Source organism: Accipiter gentilis, chromosome 23 (genome assembly GCF_929443795.1).
Source record: "Accipiter gentilis chromosome 23, bAccGen1.1, whole genome shotgun sequence".
NCBI classification, from domain to species: Eukaryota; Metazoa; Chordata; class Aves; order Accipitriformes; family Accipitridae; genus Astur; species Astur gentilis.
Window position 1 is genome coordinate 2,985,332 of NC_064902.1, and position 20,349 is coordinate 3,005,680.

At 37.5% G+C, this 20,349-nt stretch overlaps 1 long non-coding RNA gene across 3 annotated transcripts in view; it reads right to left on the bottom strand.

Annotated features, from left to right (window-relative positions):
• LOC126049799 (uncharacterized) overlaps window positions 1-20,349 on the bottom strand; it is a 60,925-nt gene that overhangs the window by 17,953 nt on the left and 22,623 nt on the right. The gene's annotated exons all lie outside the window — the stretch shown is intronic.

The window sequence follows — 20,349 nt, forward strand, 5'->3', positions numbered from 1 at the left end:
TGTAAATAATGCATAGGCATAATTATAAAACAATGAGATAGGCGACAGGCTTAAATTGCATTGCACAGCATGTAAAAGTGCACACTACGGGAAGAAGTCCCATTGAAGATATGACTGTTGGACTGTTTTAACACCTCATCCATTTAATTATAAGCTATGGATATTGCATACATCTCAGGCAAACACAATCTCAAGATGGATGAGAAGGGGAAACCAGCTCCCCGCTAATCCTCATAGCAGGTCAAAAGATGACAGGACCTTTCAGTGCCCCATCACTTCAGGTCCTGTGTGAGGGTATGTGTATAACCCAAGGTTTCATATAGATGGGGTTTATACTTCTAACTGCTGTGCAGCACCAAAAATTGTTCATGGTTTCCCCACACCTTGTACATACAGTCAGGGAGGGCTAAGAAAAGCTGCAACAGAGTAGAGAATAAACAAATGCCCTCAGTGAACTAGAGACAGCAAAGACAGCCCCATAATGCCAAATGGCCCATGTACAGAATATTTTTTCAGTAACTGTATTTGAAGGCATGATAATGTTTGTTCATCAGATTTATGACAGACAGTTATGAGATTGCACACCAAGTCACGGTTGTTCCAAATACCTAAAGATTTTTCAAGATGTAGGTACATGAGTCAGTAAGACTCATAACTGCATCCTTAAAGTAAAAACTGCTTTAAAAACTTTGCTCAATCAGTCATTCCTCTCACTGTCTTCCACAATAGGTCCAAAATAACTAAGTGGCCTTATTTCTGTTGGATGTATTATATGCTAAAAGAAAAGTCACTGAAATAAATGAGGCATTAAGACCTCAATTAAAGATAGATCTTGTAAATTAGCATTCACTTTTGGTATGTAATCTTTGTGAAAAAAGTTCATGGAAATAGTTTTCGAACAAATGGAGGTTTTTAATATCATTAAATACTTCACAGTTCATTTTCATATTTTCATTTCATCTTTCAGAAAGCATTGTTTTAATTATTTTAATTTCCTGTATTCTTCCATGTCAGCTTAATTCTAGCCTTTCAGAGCTTTTTATTCTGATTTCTCTTTTCATATTTTTGTTCCAGTGAAAATAAGTAAAGTTTTGAAACATTAACAACTACCTTTGTAATATCTATCCTGTTTATTTGTATCCCATCTATATTTTCAATATTTTATGGCTGTAGAAATGATACTCCTCAATTAAAAAAGAAAAGCACTGACAATTTTACTTGCAAGTATAATGAAAGCAATCTACGCTCAAGGCCTAAAGGCAGCTATAGCCTACAGGTATTTTGCTTGAGTGACTTCGCTGAGGATGGTTTAAATCAATTTATTTTAAGCTTTAGTAATATAAAAGTTCTGTAATCACAACCAAGTAAACCTGCACACTCTCTACAGTCATGTCCTTCTTTCCCTGCCATCAAGACAAGTGAGATGAAATGACTTATCTCTAAAAATTTCATAATTTTTTTCAACTCTGCTAGTGTAAGAGGAAACTGTAGAGAACGCAGAACTGAATTGAGCAAATCAGGCAACAACTTCATTTTAGATGCAATAAACCATTAAGGCTGATATTGAATTCTTATGTTCTTACAGTCAGATTTATTTTTTTTTTTTTAATATATTTGAGCTTCGATTCAAAATGAGCTTCAGTACTGACACTTATCTAAGAGCATCCTTCAATTCAGGATAGCCAGAAAGGAGTGTTAAAAAACAAAAAAAAACCAAACCAAAACAACAAACAAACAAACAAAACCCCAAAAACCAAAAAAAGAAATCACCACCCACAACAGATCTCCAGTCCCTAACATAAAACATTAACTTCTTATAGAACCTGCCCCCTTTTTAATAAACCTGGGATATCCATCATCATGCTGCCCATGAAAGCATAAAACATTTGTGACCTCAGTAGTCAGTCTTTGCACCCCCCCCCATCAACTTACCCCCAAAAGGGATTAATTCTATCTTTTCACAACTTCTTAGAACTCCCCTTAGAGAAATTCTAGTCTAATTGCATTATTATTTCCCTTTCTTTTTATGGCTCTGCTGTTAGAACTCCAATGTGAGTGCTTCATTAAACAAACTGATTTTAAAATAGGTGTTCTAAAGCAGGTATAAAATATTTATCCAGGACTTAAGCAAAGAAGGAAGGCTTTGCTCCATTGAAGATTTGTAGAAATAAAGCTGTACTTAAAAAACAGTTTGGAAAGTTTTGTCAGGTAGACATTTCCTTATTCCATCATTGAACATTAGTGCTAGGGGAGAAAAACCCAGGGGAGTTATTGACACTCAGATTGTTCAATACTATGAATATACAAAAATAGGACCTAGTAACATAGATGTATGTAAGGGGGGGGGGGGGGGGGGGGGGGAGACGACACACAATACATTTGAACACATTTAAGTTTAAAAAAAAAAACCAAAAAAAACCCAAAACCAAACCAAAACCCAAACCACCCAACCCAAAAACCTGCACATTTTCTCCCTTACCATATTCTGCAAATAATACATATAATATGCCAGAAGTACTGCCGAGGAAATCTATAGCGATAGGCAGACTGTATTTCGCTAAAAGAATTGTCTGAAATGCATTCTATATTCAGCCCAGAAGACGGTGACGCAAATATAATGTCAGCAGGTGCACTATCACTGGAATGTCATACACTATTCCTCATAATCAAGTTGTAAAAATAAATACTTAAGATAGGTTTGAACAATTGAAACCTAGACAGCTTATTCTTGACAGAGTACCAAACATGAACCACCAACTGCCTTCTTTAAGGCAAAGAACATCCTGGATTCATTCCGTTGGGGTTTTTCCCCTATTTTAAGTGAAGGAAAACTATGTAAGTTTATCTCAGGAAATGAGAAACAGGCACTTATTGCTATGCATGTGTTTAATCTCACTAAATGGATTTTATACTCATTTGTTATTTATCTTTATCATTAAGGTTTCATGACTGTAAATGTTATCCTTCTGTGAACTGTCTCATGACCTTATGCTGAATCTTTTGTAACACACTGATTTTCATAGTCCTGGGTGGAGGTTTTTTGTTGGTTTTGTTTTTAAAATTTCAAAATTAACATTTTAAGCATTTCAATTAATTGCTTAAATTAATCATTCATTTTTTGGTTGAAATAAAAGATTAATTTAATGATAGTTTTACTATGGGTAATGTTTTTCATCCAATTAGGCTTTAATAGGGAATGACTTAGTATTAATCAGTATTTTGAAATACTGAATTACTGTCTTCACCAAAATGGCTAACAAATAAACTCTATTTTAAAGTCACATCCAAGCACAGACAGAGGAGGAGTGAGTGATACAAACATACTTTATTCACATCCCACACCTTTTGGCTTGCAAGAGGTCATTTAAATAAAATAGCACATCTCAAATAATTTCCCGCTTGAAGAAGATCTATGAACTGAAATGCCTGAAAGGGACTCAGATAAGCTTTTAAATTTTGAGCTTGGGTGGTGGTTGTTTTTTGGTTGGGGTTCTTTTTTTTCATAAAGGTGATCATCAGAGAACAAAACATACCAGTTCACATCAGCCCAAACATATATTAGCTTCTGTAAGTCATTTATTACAAATGGAACAGATTTAGTGGCTCTTAAGTATAAATACTTTTTTTTTTTTTTTTTAAAATCAGCCTTCATTTCAATTTGCAGGTATTGACTAATACTTACAAATTGATATTGTCTCTTCCTGGTGTCATGATATAAGGCAATGAACGAGTTAAGATTCATATCCTTACATAAAAATAAAAACAAAAAATGGAATTTAAATGAAAGCATAGTGTTTTCAAGGCTGAAGTCCAGCAAAGCACTTAAACCCACATACACATTCTCAATTAACTCAATGAAACTACCCCTGTGCCTTAAGCACTTTGCTGGATCAAGGCCATCTAGAAGATGATTTCTGCCCCTAGGAGTGTTCAGAAAAGTCTGTATAGCTCTCGAGTCTCTGCTCTGTAAATATTTAATTTCTATTAAATCCTATGTATATCTACCAGTTTCACTCCCGATCTATTTTGTAACAGTTTTCCTCTCAAGAAGTGTTTAACATGTAAAGTTTATTTATAAATAAGGCCAAACAAAATACACAGTCAGCTGGTGTAACTCAAAGGTGCACGGAGCCGTGAGTCAGCCTCTGTCCCCGACAGCTGCGAGAGCAGCGACTGACTGAGAGCCAAAGGACGAAGCCGCACACAGGGAAGTTGCATTATCAAGAGATGGCCTGGGGAAGACTGGGAGAACTTAGAATGTGAACGCATCGACAAACCGGCACGGCCCCAGCCTTCATTTCTCTAGAGACCGTGAGAGAAGGAAAGCATGACTTCGGAAGAATTAGAAATAACATCTGTTTCTCCTTTATCTACGAAGGCAGTAAATACTCTCTCTCACCACAGACGGCTGGGCCACGTGCAGCTCAGAGCACTTTGTGGAGAAGCCATTAACAGCTGCGGGTGAGATGGGTGAAACAGCAAACCGGAGAGAGACGGACAGACACCGAGATCTGATGATGCAATACGTAGCTTCGACACGTAGCAGAAAAGCCAGGAAACACCTCCGCGTTCTCCGAAGCCAGCCGGCCTGCCCGCCCGCCGAAGCCGCCATCGGCTGGGGGGGCCACCCTCACAGCCGCGCCTCGCCCAGCCCGCCGCCTGAGGGGCAGCCCACGCCGCTGCGCCCGGCGCCTCCGACTGGCTGCGGCCACCCCCGCGCTTCCCGCACCCCTCGGAACCGGCTACAACCGGCGCAGGGCGGCTCTGCCCGAGGCAGGCGGCGAAGGAGCCGGCAGCGGCGCGTGCCGTCCTGTCAGCGAGGGGCCTCTGCGGGCCAGATGGCTACCTTAAAAACGTGAGGGGGGTGGATGCCCTGGCATGAGAGAAGCATGGAAAACAACGTTTAGGTCTCGCTTCTGATGCCTTTCTGGAGTAATCCCAGGGGAGCCCAACATTAGCCTGTAACAAGGATGGCTGTTCGCATGAGGGTAAATGGCAAGGGCAGGCTAATACATCCCTCAAGACGTTTTAGCAGTTGGCTGGGATGATTTTGAGTGAAGTTACAAAGTATTTGGGATCCTTCAAAGATGACAAGTTAGAAGTCAATACAGGACATGAAGAAACCGAGGTCTCTGTTGAGCTTGTAAAACATCCAAACGCAAAAGCTTCAGGATACTTACACCACAAGCTGTATTTGAAAATAATGCGGTTTACTCTCAGAAAACACAAACTGTATGAATGACCTCTCTACGAGTGAAAGCCCTCAAAAATACTTTATTTCTGAGGGGGAATGGGAAAATACTTGAGAACTGTGATGAAGGTGCTCATCTGTCCTTCCCCCACACCTCCACACAATGAATTTATGAAATGGAAAAGAAATATGGAGGGTTTGCCATAGGGAAACAACAACTACCAGTGCCTTTCCTTTCTAAAATTCTCTTAAACTTGACAAATATGAATTGATGTCAAGCTACTAGAAAGAATGTTTCCCAGTTAGTCTCAGTAAAGCAATCAATTTCTTAGTGAAAAGCAAAGAAAGGTCTTGAGTAGTTCTTCAGTTGCACAACACAGAAAAACAGAGCTTAACTAGGGAAATCAGTGCAGTCAGAGTATAGTAAAAGGATGGTAAAAGAAAAATTTAGAAAAAAACAGTAAAGTTCTAAAGGCAACATTAATAATAAATTCATACTTTTGTAATTGCATAACAAGCCTACCCAAATCACTCAGTGCTTCAAGTATTAATTAAGCAATACAGTATCCCTGGGAGGAGAAACTGATACCCATTTCACTGAGGCACCAAGAGGTTAAAGCATGATTATGCTCTGGATTTTCATTTTGCTGTCTTCCTGGTAGTCTGGGAAATTATACTTTAATAACCTCTAATGGCTTTGCGTGGCCTCGTTCAAAATTGATAGACACACTAATTTTAAAACACAGTGTACTTACTACAGATTCAGTGGATTATTGATGTAGTAATGCAGCTGAATTTAACTGTTTGCTTCCATCATGAGTCAAATTCAGTTTCTTCTTATTTTTTCCAAGATTTTGAATTGTCGTAATGAGCAAGATTTTGCATTTCTTATCAAATAAAAGGATACAGTCAAAGTACTTCGGTAGGAAGAAATCCACGTGTGCATCACATGACATAAAAAGCACCAACTGAAACAAAACATCTGTAGAAGGAAGTTATGAATCACAAAACTATTAGATTCAACGAGAGACAGCAGGCTGAGAGAGTTAACCTCTCTCTGTTCTGTATTCAGCTCACCTTCCATCATCCATCACCCTACTCCCATCCTCTGCTCTCAGACCCTGCTAATAGCATCCCAGACATTGGTTTCTTCGCTGGGCTAAGCACTTCACCCCGATTCCCTCCTCCCATTAACATTAGTCAGCGCAGTGCAGGACAGCATGACACAGTAATTGGGAGAGTCATGGCTATTTTGGTTAGGATCTCATCCTCTGTACAGCTTTTCCTGCAAATCCTATTTCTTTACTCCAACTTTGATGTTATTTTAATCCTGTCCAAGCATGCATATTAAACACAAACCGCTCTCCCCCGAGTCTGCATACACAGCTCACCACTCAGCTGTGTTACTGCAACAGACCTTCTCCTGTTCCGTGTATTTAGGATCTTCCTCATTTGTCATTTATATTTCAACTTCTCTGTCCCAATCCACCAGATACTGTGAAATGTGAACAACTTTCATTCCATACTGATAGTTAACTCTCCCTCCAGTTGCTCTATGCAGTTTCTTCTTTCAGATCCTTTCTCTTTCTTTGACTATTTGCAAGACTAGGCTGTTAAGCATATCCTCTCATTTTGTTTAGGTTTGTCATCCTCTCTCCCATTCTTAATATTTAGCTTCCTCAGCGATAATTTCCAGAACAATTAGTGTCTACTTATCTGACAGCCTTCTCTGTGTCAAAACACACAGCTTCTTCACCCTATCCTTTCAATATTAGTGTTCAACTGTATTCACAACATGAAATTTCTCAGTCTATGATACTAGTAAACAGCCCACACCTGAGAGTGTGCATTCTGAAGCAAAGGAACCAACACGTTACCAAACTTCGCATCCATGCTCCTAATCCCCATAGAAAACAAAGGCCACGTCAAAATTCATCATGAGCTTGTTGACTTTCCATTCAGCCTGCCATTGCCTTCTGTGACCATACTTGTCCTATTTCCTATTTAAACCTGGCATCAATATCCCCCACCACATGTTGTCTCATAAAGGACTCCTCTCATATAGCTTCTTTAAGGAGACAGCAGTTGACAAAGTGTCCTTCCACCTCTATGCTGTTAAGCCTAATCTTCACCGTGTTACACAACATATGTTTTAGGAAATTTTCTAAATATTACTAGGCTTTACTACATAAACGGCTTTTGTGCTAGTAAACTGTTTTCTGTCTCCCACTTTCACTAACAATGCTACAAGCAAGTGGGGTTATAAACAGCGGGGTTTAGGGCTTTTGACCCTAAATCTATCTTGCAGTCAAAGTAAATAGGTCCAAACCTGAACACTAGCACTTCCTTCATTTTCTTTCCATTTTCAAACATTCCCTTAAGCTTATTCCCACAACACCTGTAAAACAATTTTGTAACTGTTTTTCACATGAAGTACACGAACAGAAATTTAAAGGACTTAAAAATTACCTCAAAAAGTCTGCATTGGAATAAGTCTGAGAAACTTTCATCCCCCACAGATAGAGTCCTTTTCATCATTCATGATCCTTTAGGGACCTGTGGTTCAAAATCTGACTGCAAAACTCCTTTTCGGTTTTTTTTCAGTGGTATCTTTAAACTGCATTCCTTTATCATATACACTATACTTTGCTATGTAAGAAAGTATAATTATGTTTGTGTCTCTCAATATGCTATTTCCAACTAAGACTTGTTATGTCATAACTGTGTTCTGTGTGTGGATAATCATATTAAGATTCACCAGAGCTCTTGGCTTATTAAAAGCACCTGCCTGGAGATGATCCCAGCACCAATCTGGAGGGGAGGTTGGTGGTAGGCCCACACTTAGCTCCTGAAAGCAGGCTCAGACCCTCATCGCTGCAGAGTGGGAAGGGAGGAATGAGACACCACTGAACTATAGTTGTGCCATGCAATGCCTGGGGCTATGGGAGGCTCTGCAGTAGCCTAGGATGGGAATGGGATCATTTCCCTCATCTATGTTCCTTACATGAGCCATGCCATTATTAATGCCCTGAAGAATGGGTTTTCCAGGTAGTTCCTAAAGCCTGAAAACAATGTCCCAACCAGCAAAGCACTGCTGTCACCTTTCTGCAGGCTTGGCAGGCAGGCACAAAGCCTGCATGGTCACCCAGAGATACCTCAGTAAATGCCAGGTAAAGCAACCATTCAAACCCTCTTCACATTCACATCGAGGGACTGAAGTGGGATGTATAAAGGCTCTGGGTTACCAGGAGCTGGATTTACCTCAGCAGTGAATGAACGCACCATGCGGGAAGGTCAGCAGCACAGCCCCCCAGTCCCAGTGTACAACGCTGTGTACATAGATGAGGAGATAAGAGATCATCACTAGCTTAAGCAGCTTACAGTTTAGTTAAGGCATCAGCGTCACACCCTTTTAAAACTTCACATTAAGTTTTTAAATGCTAGCACTTGTATGTTATAGGCAAGTCTGAATTAATGGCAAAAATTCTACTTAAACAGAAAGTGCCTTGATCCTGTATTCTGATTTACACATGCAGATAGAATCATAGAATCATTTAGGTTGGAAAAGACCTTCAAGAACATCGAGTCCAACCATCAACCATGCCCACCAAACCAGGTCCTGAAGTACCCCGTCTACGTGCTTTTTGAATACCTCCAGGGATGGTGACTCAACCACTTCCCTGGGCAGTCTATTCCACTGTCTGACAACCCTCTCAGTAAAGAAATTTTTCCTAATATCTAACCTAAATCTCCCTTGCCACAACTTGAGGCCATTGCCTCTTGTCCTAACTCCAGCCACCTGACAGAAGAGACCAGCACCCACCTCACTACAACCCCCCTTCAGGTAGTTGTAGAGAGCTATAACATCTCCCCTCAGCCTCCTCTTCTCCAGAAGAAGCCCAGCTCTCTCAACTGCTCCTCATAAGACTTGTGCTCCAGATAAACATACCAAAACAGGATCCTGGTGAAGACAACAGCATTTTGTTGGAAGTCATGTGGGTAAGAGTACAGAGCTGGACCCATAGCTTCTCTCTACAAAAACAGACTTTCAAAAACATTTTGAGCATTACTAAAATAACATAATGAGAATGAGGAGGCTGAAAGGTACTTATTCCCACTGAAACCTTCGCTGTTTAATTCTTAAAAGTATTGGTGTTAGTATCCAAACTATGGAAAAGCAATTTCACTCAGGGCAAGAATGTTTTTTGTTGCTTAGTTACCCTACTTTTTATTCTAAAAGAGAAAACTCATTGCATTGTTACATAAGCAGCAGTGTTACATCCATTCTGAGAAAAACAGTTTAAAAACCTGCCTTACTGATAGGAGGAGCTCACTGAATAGATTTACATAAAAAGCATTGAGTTTGTTCAGATTTTTTTCTTTTGCACACAGCTTTGCTCCAGATGGTCGGAAAATGCTCTAGATGTAAATGCTACAGCAAAATATGCTAGCAGTAGAAAAGACGATGGAACCTCAGAAAATTCTTTGGTCTGTTCTGCAAGCATAAGATAGATTAAAATGCAAAGAGTTAGGTGTATCCTACCCCAAATGCTCCCTGCTCATCAGCAGCAACTTTCTTTCAGTCCCACTGTTGCCTGTTAATAAAAATAGTAGAACAAAACAAGAACAAAAAAACCCCAACAGTGAGTCAATGTCATTAACAAAACAAGTCTTTCTCACTTTGTCTTTTCCGGTAAAATAAACCACACATTGAAGATTAAACGGCTGCTTAATTGTCAGTTTAGAAGTTCTGTACACAAAACAACATATAAAAGTTTTTTATCTTTATAATTAAATGCAGGGAATTAAATGCACAGGAGCTTTGTGGGAAGAGAAGAGCAAGGACCAATGAACACATCTGGTAGCTTGGTATTCTTCCTGCCAGGTATCAGTATAGTGCTAGATCAACATAAAGCCCGTTATGCAATGCTATTGTAGTATAATCCCATTCACTACTTAGCTTACTTTACCTTCAGCATCATCTCTGTAAACTTCCTGACTTTGAAGGAGAAACAGAGTTAAACAATACCAAGAAAGGTTGTTCTGGTATATCCAACATGATCAGGAAGAAATACCAGAAATAAGTAAAGGAAACTATTTTCATTCAAGTAGAATCTTTGGATTTTAATAATGTGAAGGGAAGGGAATTCCGCTTTACCATGTGACCACTAGAGATCCATTACAGAACTAACTTTGGACATACTGCATATTCAAAGTTGAGTCTACAACCAGCCTGAATAGTGGCGTAAAATTACAGGGGGGTATCAGATTTCAATATATAGAGTTTTCTTCCCAAGTCCAAGAAATTAGTTTCCTGTATAAGACGCATTTTACTTAACTACAAGTAAAGTAACATCAAAATTAAGTAAAATCCTGACTAATTTTAGAAGTGACAAGTGAAACCTGCAAAACACAAACACTATTATATTCTTCTCTAAAATTGACTTTATGACTTCTTCAGATCATTAATGAAGTCTTCAAAAATTAGCATCTTATCAAGGAAATGCCATAGCAGTCTTAATATTAAGAGTCAAAGACTAGCATATCTAGTAGACTAGCTAACTTACATTAAAGTTGTTACAACTTTTTAAACATGCTGATTTTCTAAACTAGAGTGGGGTTTTTTGGTCTTGAAAGATTGTGACAGCAGATAAAGTGGAAGTCCAGATACAGTGGGGTAAGGAAGACTCAGAGCAGCAGAAATCATTCAAGAATTCCTAAGGGAAAAACTAATAGTTAATCTTTATTAAGATATTGTCTTTTTTATTACCTATATAGGACACTTCTAAAACAACACGTCAGATATGATGAAATACGAGATGAAATAGTTTTGTCAACTATTCTACAGAGAAGGTCTTCTAACTCAGAAGATGTTGAATTATCATAAGTGCAACTTGATTTTGCTAGGAATCACCTCTCTACTTAGGCTTTCAGTTTGCTAATCTGTGCACATTATTTGTCACATTTCCTTTTTACCGTTTTACAAACTGTTCTGTATTTATTGAGGGAACTTTAATTGCATATTTTACTTCACTACATTGAATATGGCATTATTAACCCAAATGGGATTTGTGTTGGTAGAAAAACAAAGTAAGAAACTGGCATCTTAGTGCTAACAGTGAAATGATAGCAAATCCAAAAGCAGTTTAGTTTTTTGTTTTTAACAGACGAGCTCTCTACCAGTGACTTCTATTTTTAACCTATTCTTAAAAGGTTAGGTGAACCTCAAAGACACACATATTTACCTAACTATAAATAAAAGCTGTAAGTACTACAAATTAATGCTGCACAATATCAGTATTATCAAAGGCTAACCACACAAGAATCACACTTCTAGTCAATCTATATTTTAAGTGATTATTATTTAGTTTCTAGGAAGAAAAAACAGATATTATGTTTGGCTGATTCTGCAAGCCTTTACTGTATGGCTTCCCAGGATGAAAACTGAGGATACCATAGTAAAGGCGGCAAGGTAGTTGAGATATCTGAATATTTACTCACAGTTCTTAATATGTGTGTCAGACAGAAAACAAGTATTCTCAAAAGGAACAGCACACATAATGTCTGAGCATTCTCTTGAAGGCTAATAATGGTACTTTAATTTTGTCTAAGCCAGAGGCAACATGACTTTAGTAAATGTTGCACTAAGCAAAAAGCTCACTATTGCTATTCTGTTTTTCGTTGCAGGCATGTTCTGTGACCACTGCTTATCACTCTTCAGTATATGTCTCCATCAGTTTAGCGTTGCACTTAAAGAATCACAGCTTCCATTTATTATTTTGAACATTTCTCACATTCATTAATAAAAGATGATCTAGCAGAGTATTGTTTTGTATGGAATTAGAAAGACTGAGTCATGACAGGTTTTATAAAGAAGAGATGGCCCTGATGGATAACAGTCATTTCACAGTAGTATGAAGTATGTTGTACAGGTGCACTTTTGCTCACAACAGGGAAAAGCACTAAAGTATTTGGAGTTCAGCCAGTGAAATAAAGAATAACTATTAATAGCATTGCTACCTTGGTAGCTGGCACTTTTTACTCTGAAGGTGAAACAACAAAATGAGTTATTTCCAAAAGTTATTAACACATTTGATTGCAATAGTCATGCATGAAACTACTTCTGTCGATTGCTACTACACTCATTTTTTCACAGTGCTTATCACCCCATCATCCTGGGGTTCTTACCTGAGTCAGACTATATTGCAACAATAAGTCTAAAAAGATGAAGGTTATGCTAGCATATCAGCACTGGGAGAGGAAAAGCACTGTATCACTGTAGGAAACTCTAAACAACGATAGGAGTAGTTTGAGTAAGATACAGAATAATCTTTAAACGTTGCTGTCAGTGCTACAAAACTAGATGATGGATTCCATTTTATATATTACCAGGAATCAAAATTTATTCAGCCAAACCTTTCTGTCATCAAAGCAAATATATCCCTCATTGCTCTGCTCTGCTTTCAATGGTTCAGTCAGGAAGGCAGTAAAGTGTGTTTAAACACCCTCCACTGTCTATTAAAACGCATGACTAACCTCTGTCATGCACAGTTTATTTCCCCTCTCATCCTCTGTCTACAATCACGTCACACACAGTATAGCATACTTAAAACTGGTGTCTGATAACACTGTTATGTGCTTATGCCAGTCAAGAAAACATGGAAGAATTGCACCTCATATTTGGAGTAGAAGGTTACAAGCTTTTTAATAATCCTTTCACTGGAATTCTTTCTGCTCTCAAAAGGGGAGATTTAAATAATTGTAAAGAAATAAAAGATAGTGATGTGTAAGGAGATTTTCCTGTAAAAATGTATCATGATGGGTAAGTTTTACTTGCTGTAGATTGATCCTATTCATCATCCAAACACCAAAAATAAAATAGAATTCATTATGAAAACCACAGTCTAAGCATTTCAGACTGATTAGCCTAAGTATTCCACTTTTTCTGTTTCTAGAAGTTCCTCATACATGCCTCTGGCAATCTTACAGAGAAAAATATGTATTTGACTATGTTAAAGCTGTTCCTTTCATTCTCCCATGTAATTTCAGAGTATCTCTGTAAAACCTAAATGTTTCCTCATAATTCAGGGAAAAAACCCAAAGACCTGATAAGCAAAAGATACATAGGTTCATAAGAATGATTCATATTATAAAAATTGTTGAAAGACAAGTAAGTGACTCAGTAATAGCAGGATTTAAAACAGCATAATGTGGGTAATCTCAGGACATTTATTGTGGAGAATAGGCCTAAACTAGACTTATAGAAAAACCTGAAAGCAAGGCAAAAGAAAGAGGTGTATTACTTGCAGAAATACTTTTGGTTTTAGTTTATTTTAATTGGATCTGTTAAAAATGAACCCACATAAAACATACATCAAAAGGAGCAGATTTAAATTATCTATCAACAGATGTCTCCAAGACAAACAGCCACAAAACTCCTCCAGAATATTTCTGGACACCTGTAACTTGTGGCTGAACAATAATGAAGCCCAAATTATTGCAATATGCAGTCTGTTCTCCCTATCACTGCAAGCTTCATAGCTTTTACAGCTTTAATCCAGTATTCAAATACAGCAGAGAAAAGAGTCTCCAGGTCCATATCAATCTATCCGTTCCTAATAACTGCAAAAAGACTGGCTACCAACTCCTGTCTCAAAAACTGCCAATTGAATAAACACGTATTTTAAAATTGATTGCTTGTACTATATGTAGTGGCTTCAGCTGGTACTGAATCTTCTATACTGGGCATGGTCCAAAACATAAAATTATGTCCTGGCTTGCAATCAGATGAGTAAGAGGTAGAGAATGGAGTCAGTATTTCCCTTTACAAACAGAAAGCTTCTTGTAGTGGAAATTTAGAAGTGACAAAACCAGGAAGTCTGGTTTGTAAGCCCAGGTAGCCAAGCTAAGTTGTAGCACACTCTTTTGGGGAGCTGCCATCAAGACCTGAGGCAACTGTTCATGAATTCTGGTCATGGAATTAATAGTCTCTGTCTAAGCAACACTCAGCACAAACAAGGAATTACGACACAGTGCAGAACATCAACTAAAACTTCACAAACTGTCACATGCAATCAAAAGAAAACACCCACCAACCCCCCCAAAAAAACAACAAAAAATTCAGAGGCCAGAGAGATCCCACAGGAAAGAAGATATTGAAACAGTAGATAATACAATTATAAAAAAACTCTAAAGAAAAAAACCAAAAAATATATTTGGCAAAATATTTTGCATGTTTTCTAAAAATTTTAAGGGAAATGTTTTGACTTTTCCTTTTAAAAGCATTATTTGTTAAAATTGAGAATTGACTGATAGTTTATTACATTCCACAGGTTAAGTCCTTAGATCATGATTTGTAGCTCTTGCTGTCAGTAACAACTGGGGAAAGATGACTGGAATGATGCATTTAGTAATGAACCTTTTAGAAGGATTTTATTCTTATTTTATAGCTGAATAAGTGGAACATAATCTGTTATTTACCAGAAACCATTTTACAATTTTACTTTTATTGCCATTACTGATTATTAACTAAATCACATACTTTGCGAAGGACTGTGTAAAACAGCAAAAATGTGTCCATGAAGGCAATAAGGGAGATTAATCTACAATTTTTTCTAGAAATTTTAACTGATGAAGATAGTTGGGATAAGTAGGGCAAAAGCAAGCTAGCTTACAGGTGTACAAGCCTTTATTTTTTGAGCACCTCTCCCAACCTTTATCAGCTGGTGTAATAAATAATTTCACCTCTGTGCATAACTCTCAGCTCTTTTTATATTAAAAAAAAAATCAGAAAAGTGACAGAAAACTTTCTGGTCCTACTCACATAAAAGATAATTTTACTATTGGCATTATTAATAATTTTATTGCTAGATGTTTTCTAAGCAAACTGATTTGGGTTTTTGGTTTGGTTTTGTTTTTCTTGAAGTGAGGATCACTTGCCATTTTTGTTCAATATGACCTGAAAAGATCCATCTGAGGTCTGGCTTGATATGAATCCCAAACAGCATCCACGAACCACTGACTTCTCTTGGAATTTTCAGGAATTATCCAACTGAAATTCTCAAAAAAAAAAAACCCCAAAACCAACCAAACAAAAAAAACCTGCTGCTTTTGTACAAGCTTTGGAAGTGTTACTTATACACCTTCTATATATTGCGGACTATTATTAGCTACAATGGTACAGAGGTATGGGTATTAGATGTTCAGAAACATCTCTTCCCTTTGCAGACTGCATGTTGCCTGTGTGAATCTAAATCCTAAAATGGATTTAATTAAAGCTACTCACACTACTCTTCAGATCATATGCATACACAATTCTTTCAGGTATTCTTTTGTTTTCCTGTTTTAACACCCAATAATACTGAAATATCTCCAACTTGCAGGCTGTTTATGGAACTCTTATCTACTTGGCAAAAAAAAAAAAAAAAAATCCAACTGGCCCAAATGACTGCAGCAGCAATCATAGTTTTAGACTGGCCTTCTGTACCCAAGAAACAATAGGATAGAGGTGAATAATTAATTTTTCCTCTGCTGACCCCAAAGCCTCTTCCTGTGGGAAAGTACCTGGAACACATGCACTCCCGAATTAGAAATTAATGGGCTTTTAAGATGGTGACAAAACCTGTGGATGCTATATCATATTATACCAGGAAGTAGAAGTTATTAATAAGGAGGCATTTAAAAAGCATGCAAGAATTTTGTCAAGTCAATATTAAACACAAATATTTTCAATCCAGCTTCCTAGAACTGAAGCTTGTGCAACCATATGGTGTATGTATTGGTATGCCTCTTTTTCCCCTCAGCTTTTGGGACTGTTGGCCAGTTTCAACCAAACTTGACAGAGCTCCTGACAGTGACATGACAATACATGGCTAGGCTGCAGTATGAATATTACAGTGCAGGTGACATGGCTTGCAACCACAAATGTTTTCAAACCAGAGCCACCCCCTCCCTTAAGATAACCAAAGGCAATTCTATACTTCTGTGGAACACCAGACTTAAAAAAAACCCAAAAACATAAAGACAGGGAAACCCTGTCAGTTGCTCATATGCCCCACATGCCCTAGGACTTTGCACATCTAGTTACTTAACCCGTAAACCAGGTAGCAAATGAGACTCTGTACCAACAATGCCTCTAATTATCTCCACGGTTCTCTGGTGGCATATCATTAGCTAGATGGCACATTTTCTTGGTTTATTTAACCATCCCATAGTTGCAGGACTGTCATCAAGGTGCCAAACTACATACTAGCCAAATTAACACAGCACCTATGAGATCTGGTAAACTGATGTTGATGCAAGGAATTTGTGTAGAACACTTTCCCCAGCAAAATTCTAACAGAAATACGTAGTTTGTTTTGGAAAATGCTTCTGCACTTTGCAGAGCTATAGATCTCTTTTCCGCCTACTCTGACAATGTCACTGAAGACCAACAGTGCCTAGAAAAGGATTTACAAAAATAGTAGGTATTTTTATTTCCTTTCATCATGTCAAAAGATGACTTAATGGATGTCAAGAAGTTTGAAAGAGAAAGCAAATTTGATTTCCCTACCCTACTGAATTTCTTCAGAAGCCAGCATAAGAAACATTGAAAAATAAAGATATCCAAAGGGGGAGAGAGAGCACATTTTCTGGTTTGCCTGAGGATTCAAAACTCATAAAATTTAAGTGAGGTCAGGCTGCTTAACAAGTATTTATTAACATTGCTGCCCTTAACAAGCTTTCATGAATGAGTGAGAAAAACAAATATCTTTCCTTCTCAGGTATTTACATACTACCCATTGACTTACCTATGGCTACTTGTATCCAAAAGCCTTAAATAATTAGCATTCATTAGACGTATCAAACCAGGATTATCCAATGATCTCTTGATAAAAATCAGATTGTACAATTCTGTTTCTCAGTCTTCTTATTTCTTCAGTTTCACTCCATTCATATTAATGAGATCAGTATCCTACACAAGCTTTCTCCTCCCTATCCAAGTCCTACACAAGCTTTCTTCTCCTTATCCAAATTTTCCTATTAGAGAGAGAAAGTACATGTTTTCTTTTCAATATAATTATTTGAATTGTATAACACAGGTCATCCCATCAGGACAAGCTACGACACTGAAATTTTTTTTTAGTTACCAAAGAAAACCACATGTAGCTGGTTACAAAATCCCATGACGTAAATAAAAACATATAGGAAAAAATCTTAATAGCTAATGCATTTTTTAACAAAACCAGTTTTGAACAGTAATTAAGTCCACTTTTCAGGAAAAAGCAGGTGGATCTTACTAAAAATGAAGGTTGTTGATTTTTTTTTTTAAAGGAGAAATATACTTTCTTCTTGACAATTTCCTGATACGACTGTCATTTTACAGAAGTTTGGCACATAGTAAGATACAACAAAATTCAGATTCAGTTCTTACAAAAGAAAGCATCATGGAACCACCACTACTCATTTTACATCTGAGCTGTTTCACATGGGAATCTGAAAGTGCAATCTTGGAATTTGGTCTGGATCTTTGATTACAAAACAGAAATAGTTTTTAACTGTCCTGGTTGAGCACAGTTCTAATGATGAGCCCTGCAGAATAGATGGTTAGATAAGGGAAGGCAGAAAACTGTGCTTCTGTTTAAACTCTCATTATTCAATTCCTCAGACAAAAAAAAGAAATCATAGCAAGAGTAGAAAGATAATATTTATAAGATTAAAGATCCATAATGAGAGCCAATTCACACGGCAAGGGCTGTCACACCTCTTTGTGACTTCCTGATGAGAAATATACAGATAGGTATATGCAGACCCAATACATTACATCAACAATAAACCTGGTAAGTCAAAGAAGAAAAAAAAAACCAACGCAGCACATGTGACAAGATGCACTGTACATAGACCAAAGCCAAAGCCAGTGTTTTTTTCTGGATATGTTGAGGTGATTGTGTTCACCCTGTTCTGTCCATCTGTGGGAAGGATTGCCACCATCTAATAACCCATAAGCTATTTAACAGTGCTGTTTACATAGCCAGGTCTCCAATACTGCAGGAAAATGCAGTCACCTGCATAACATGTTTGCCTGTAAAAGGATTTGCCCTGGAAAGTCAGCGTTTAGGTGGGCACAGTTACAGTGCCTCCACAGGAGGAGAAATCAGCAGAGAGGAACCACAGGAGAGGAGCGTGCATAGGGTGAGGATGGACAGAGAGACAGATAAAAAAGAGACTTACATTTTTGTTCCTCACATTTCAGAGAAACAGCTCAGTCTTTAAAGAACAGGGGTTTTGGTTTGAGAAAAGTCAGCATTCAACCCAAATCAATACATGTTTGTATTAGTTTTGGTTCTTTTCAGTGACAAGTTCTGAATCTTACATAGTTGCATCTATATCTATGTCTCATTTAGTTTAAAAAAATTTTTAAAAAATCAAAGTCAACCTTAAATTCCTCCTAGACTTTCGGAATGAAAATTATATACCAGCCTTCAAACAGATTTATAGAATACATCTGAAGACTTTTCTTATTAACACAAATTAAAGAATGTATAAATGTTTTATTGAAGATAAATATGCACTAGAGAAAAATCAATTCTATTTACCTTTTTCAGTGGAAGAGATTCAACACAACCACCACTTATGTGTAAAAAAAAAATAATAAAGCAATACAAGCAAAACATAGAAACTGCTGATTCTGTTTTACACTAAAAAGCCGAAGAATCCCCCACCCCCCAAAAACCCCCAAACCAAAGCCTTAGAAACAGCCAAACCCAAATCTTATCTTCCAGTTACACATACCCTGTTATAAAGCCTGTTGCAACAAACGAAATAATAGAAAATTGCTAGGGCAAGCTAACTCTGCAATCTAAGAGCACGCTGTTCTCAATGAGATGGAAGCAGTAGATGCTTGTCAATAAGATGCATGAAGCTGTGTGAAAAGTGTCACTGGAGGCAGGACACACTGCTCCCAACTTAGGGTTGCTTCTTTCTATTCACCTATCCCATGCTCTCTTTTCTCCTGGATGAAGAAAATGCATATATTTCAGCTTAACAGAAGTGTTCTCTATAAGTCAGCTCTACAGTCACTTTAGACTTTTTTTTAAGTTTGGGGTTGTTTTTTTTTAAAGCAATTACCATATATGGAAGGTAGCAGAAACTATGTGACAAAAACAGACCCCAATTTTTTATTTCATGCTGCTGTTTTCTCTCGAAGTAGTCACCAATAGAGTCTTCTTATTCAAGTTATCTGTTGAAAAGAACGGACTGCACCTATGTAACAGTAATGCATAGCTATTAATGGGAGAGAGTCAAGATGGTAGGTAGTTAAACTGTGAGATTAGACCATCTGTTTTAACCTCTAATAAAATATGAGCAAGTCCCATGTCTTCATGGGACAGTAAGCTGGAATCAAACTCTGTGAGACTGCTGGTATTCAAAGAAAGGAACAGAACCTGAATTTTAAAACAATTAAAAGATGAATGACTAAAATGGTAGCAATGTAGAGAATCAGGGTCACCTAAACAGCTAAGGCATAAATCTTCTGGGGCAGGATGGGCAGGTAGGACCAAAGGGATGCTTACTTGAACCTGTGGGAATAGCAGGTTAGCTAGAGGTTTTGGTGCATCTTTTAATTAAAAGCTCTCCATATTCCAATATAATGCACCAACTCATTACTTTATACTTCCTGCCTATTTTTCAAAAGGTATCCTGTTGCCATGAAGACAACCTTAGTTAATAGTGTTTTCAGCTGTAAGCTTCTCTTTATAGATATGAGTACTAGACCTTTTTTCGTAATACCTTAAAGACTAGAGCATGGCTCTACTGAAAATGCTAAGAAACTACACAGAAGAAATTGTCAATCGATAGGGCTCTAGTGACACAATGGTTTTTGCAATACTTTGCCATCAGTCACATTGATTCACATTGCATTGCTAGCTTCCTTCCCCCACTGCATGCCACTTGAAGAGACAGTGGATTTGTAATAACAAAGCCTAGTAAAAACAATATTTAGAATCTGTCAGTTGCAGAGATTATGTATTACAAATGCCTCCTATTTAAAAACAAAGTTTCTGCTGCCTATATCTGGCAAATCCATCAGGGACTGCTAATTTAGAGGCTCTTGATTCAAATCTGTCTTTTAGTTAAAAAAAAAAAGAAATATTCATTTGAAATTAAAAATGGTTAGA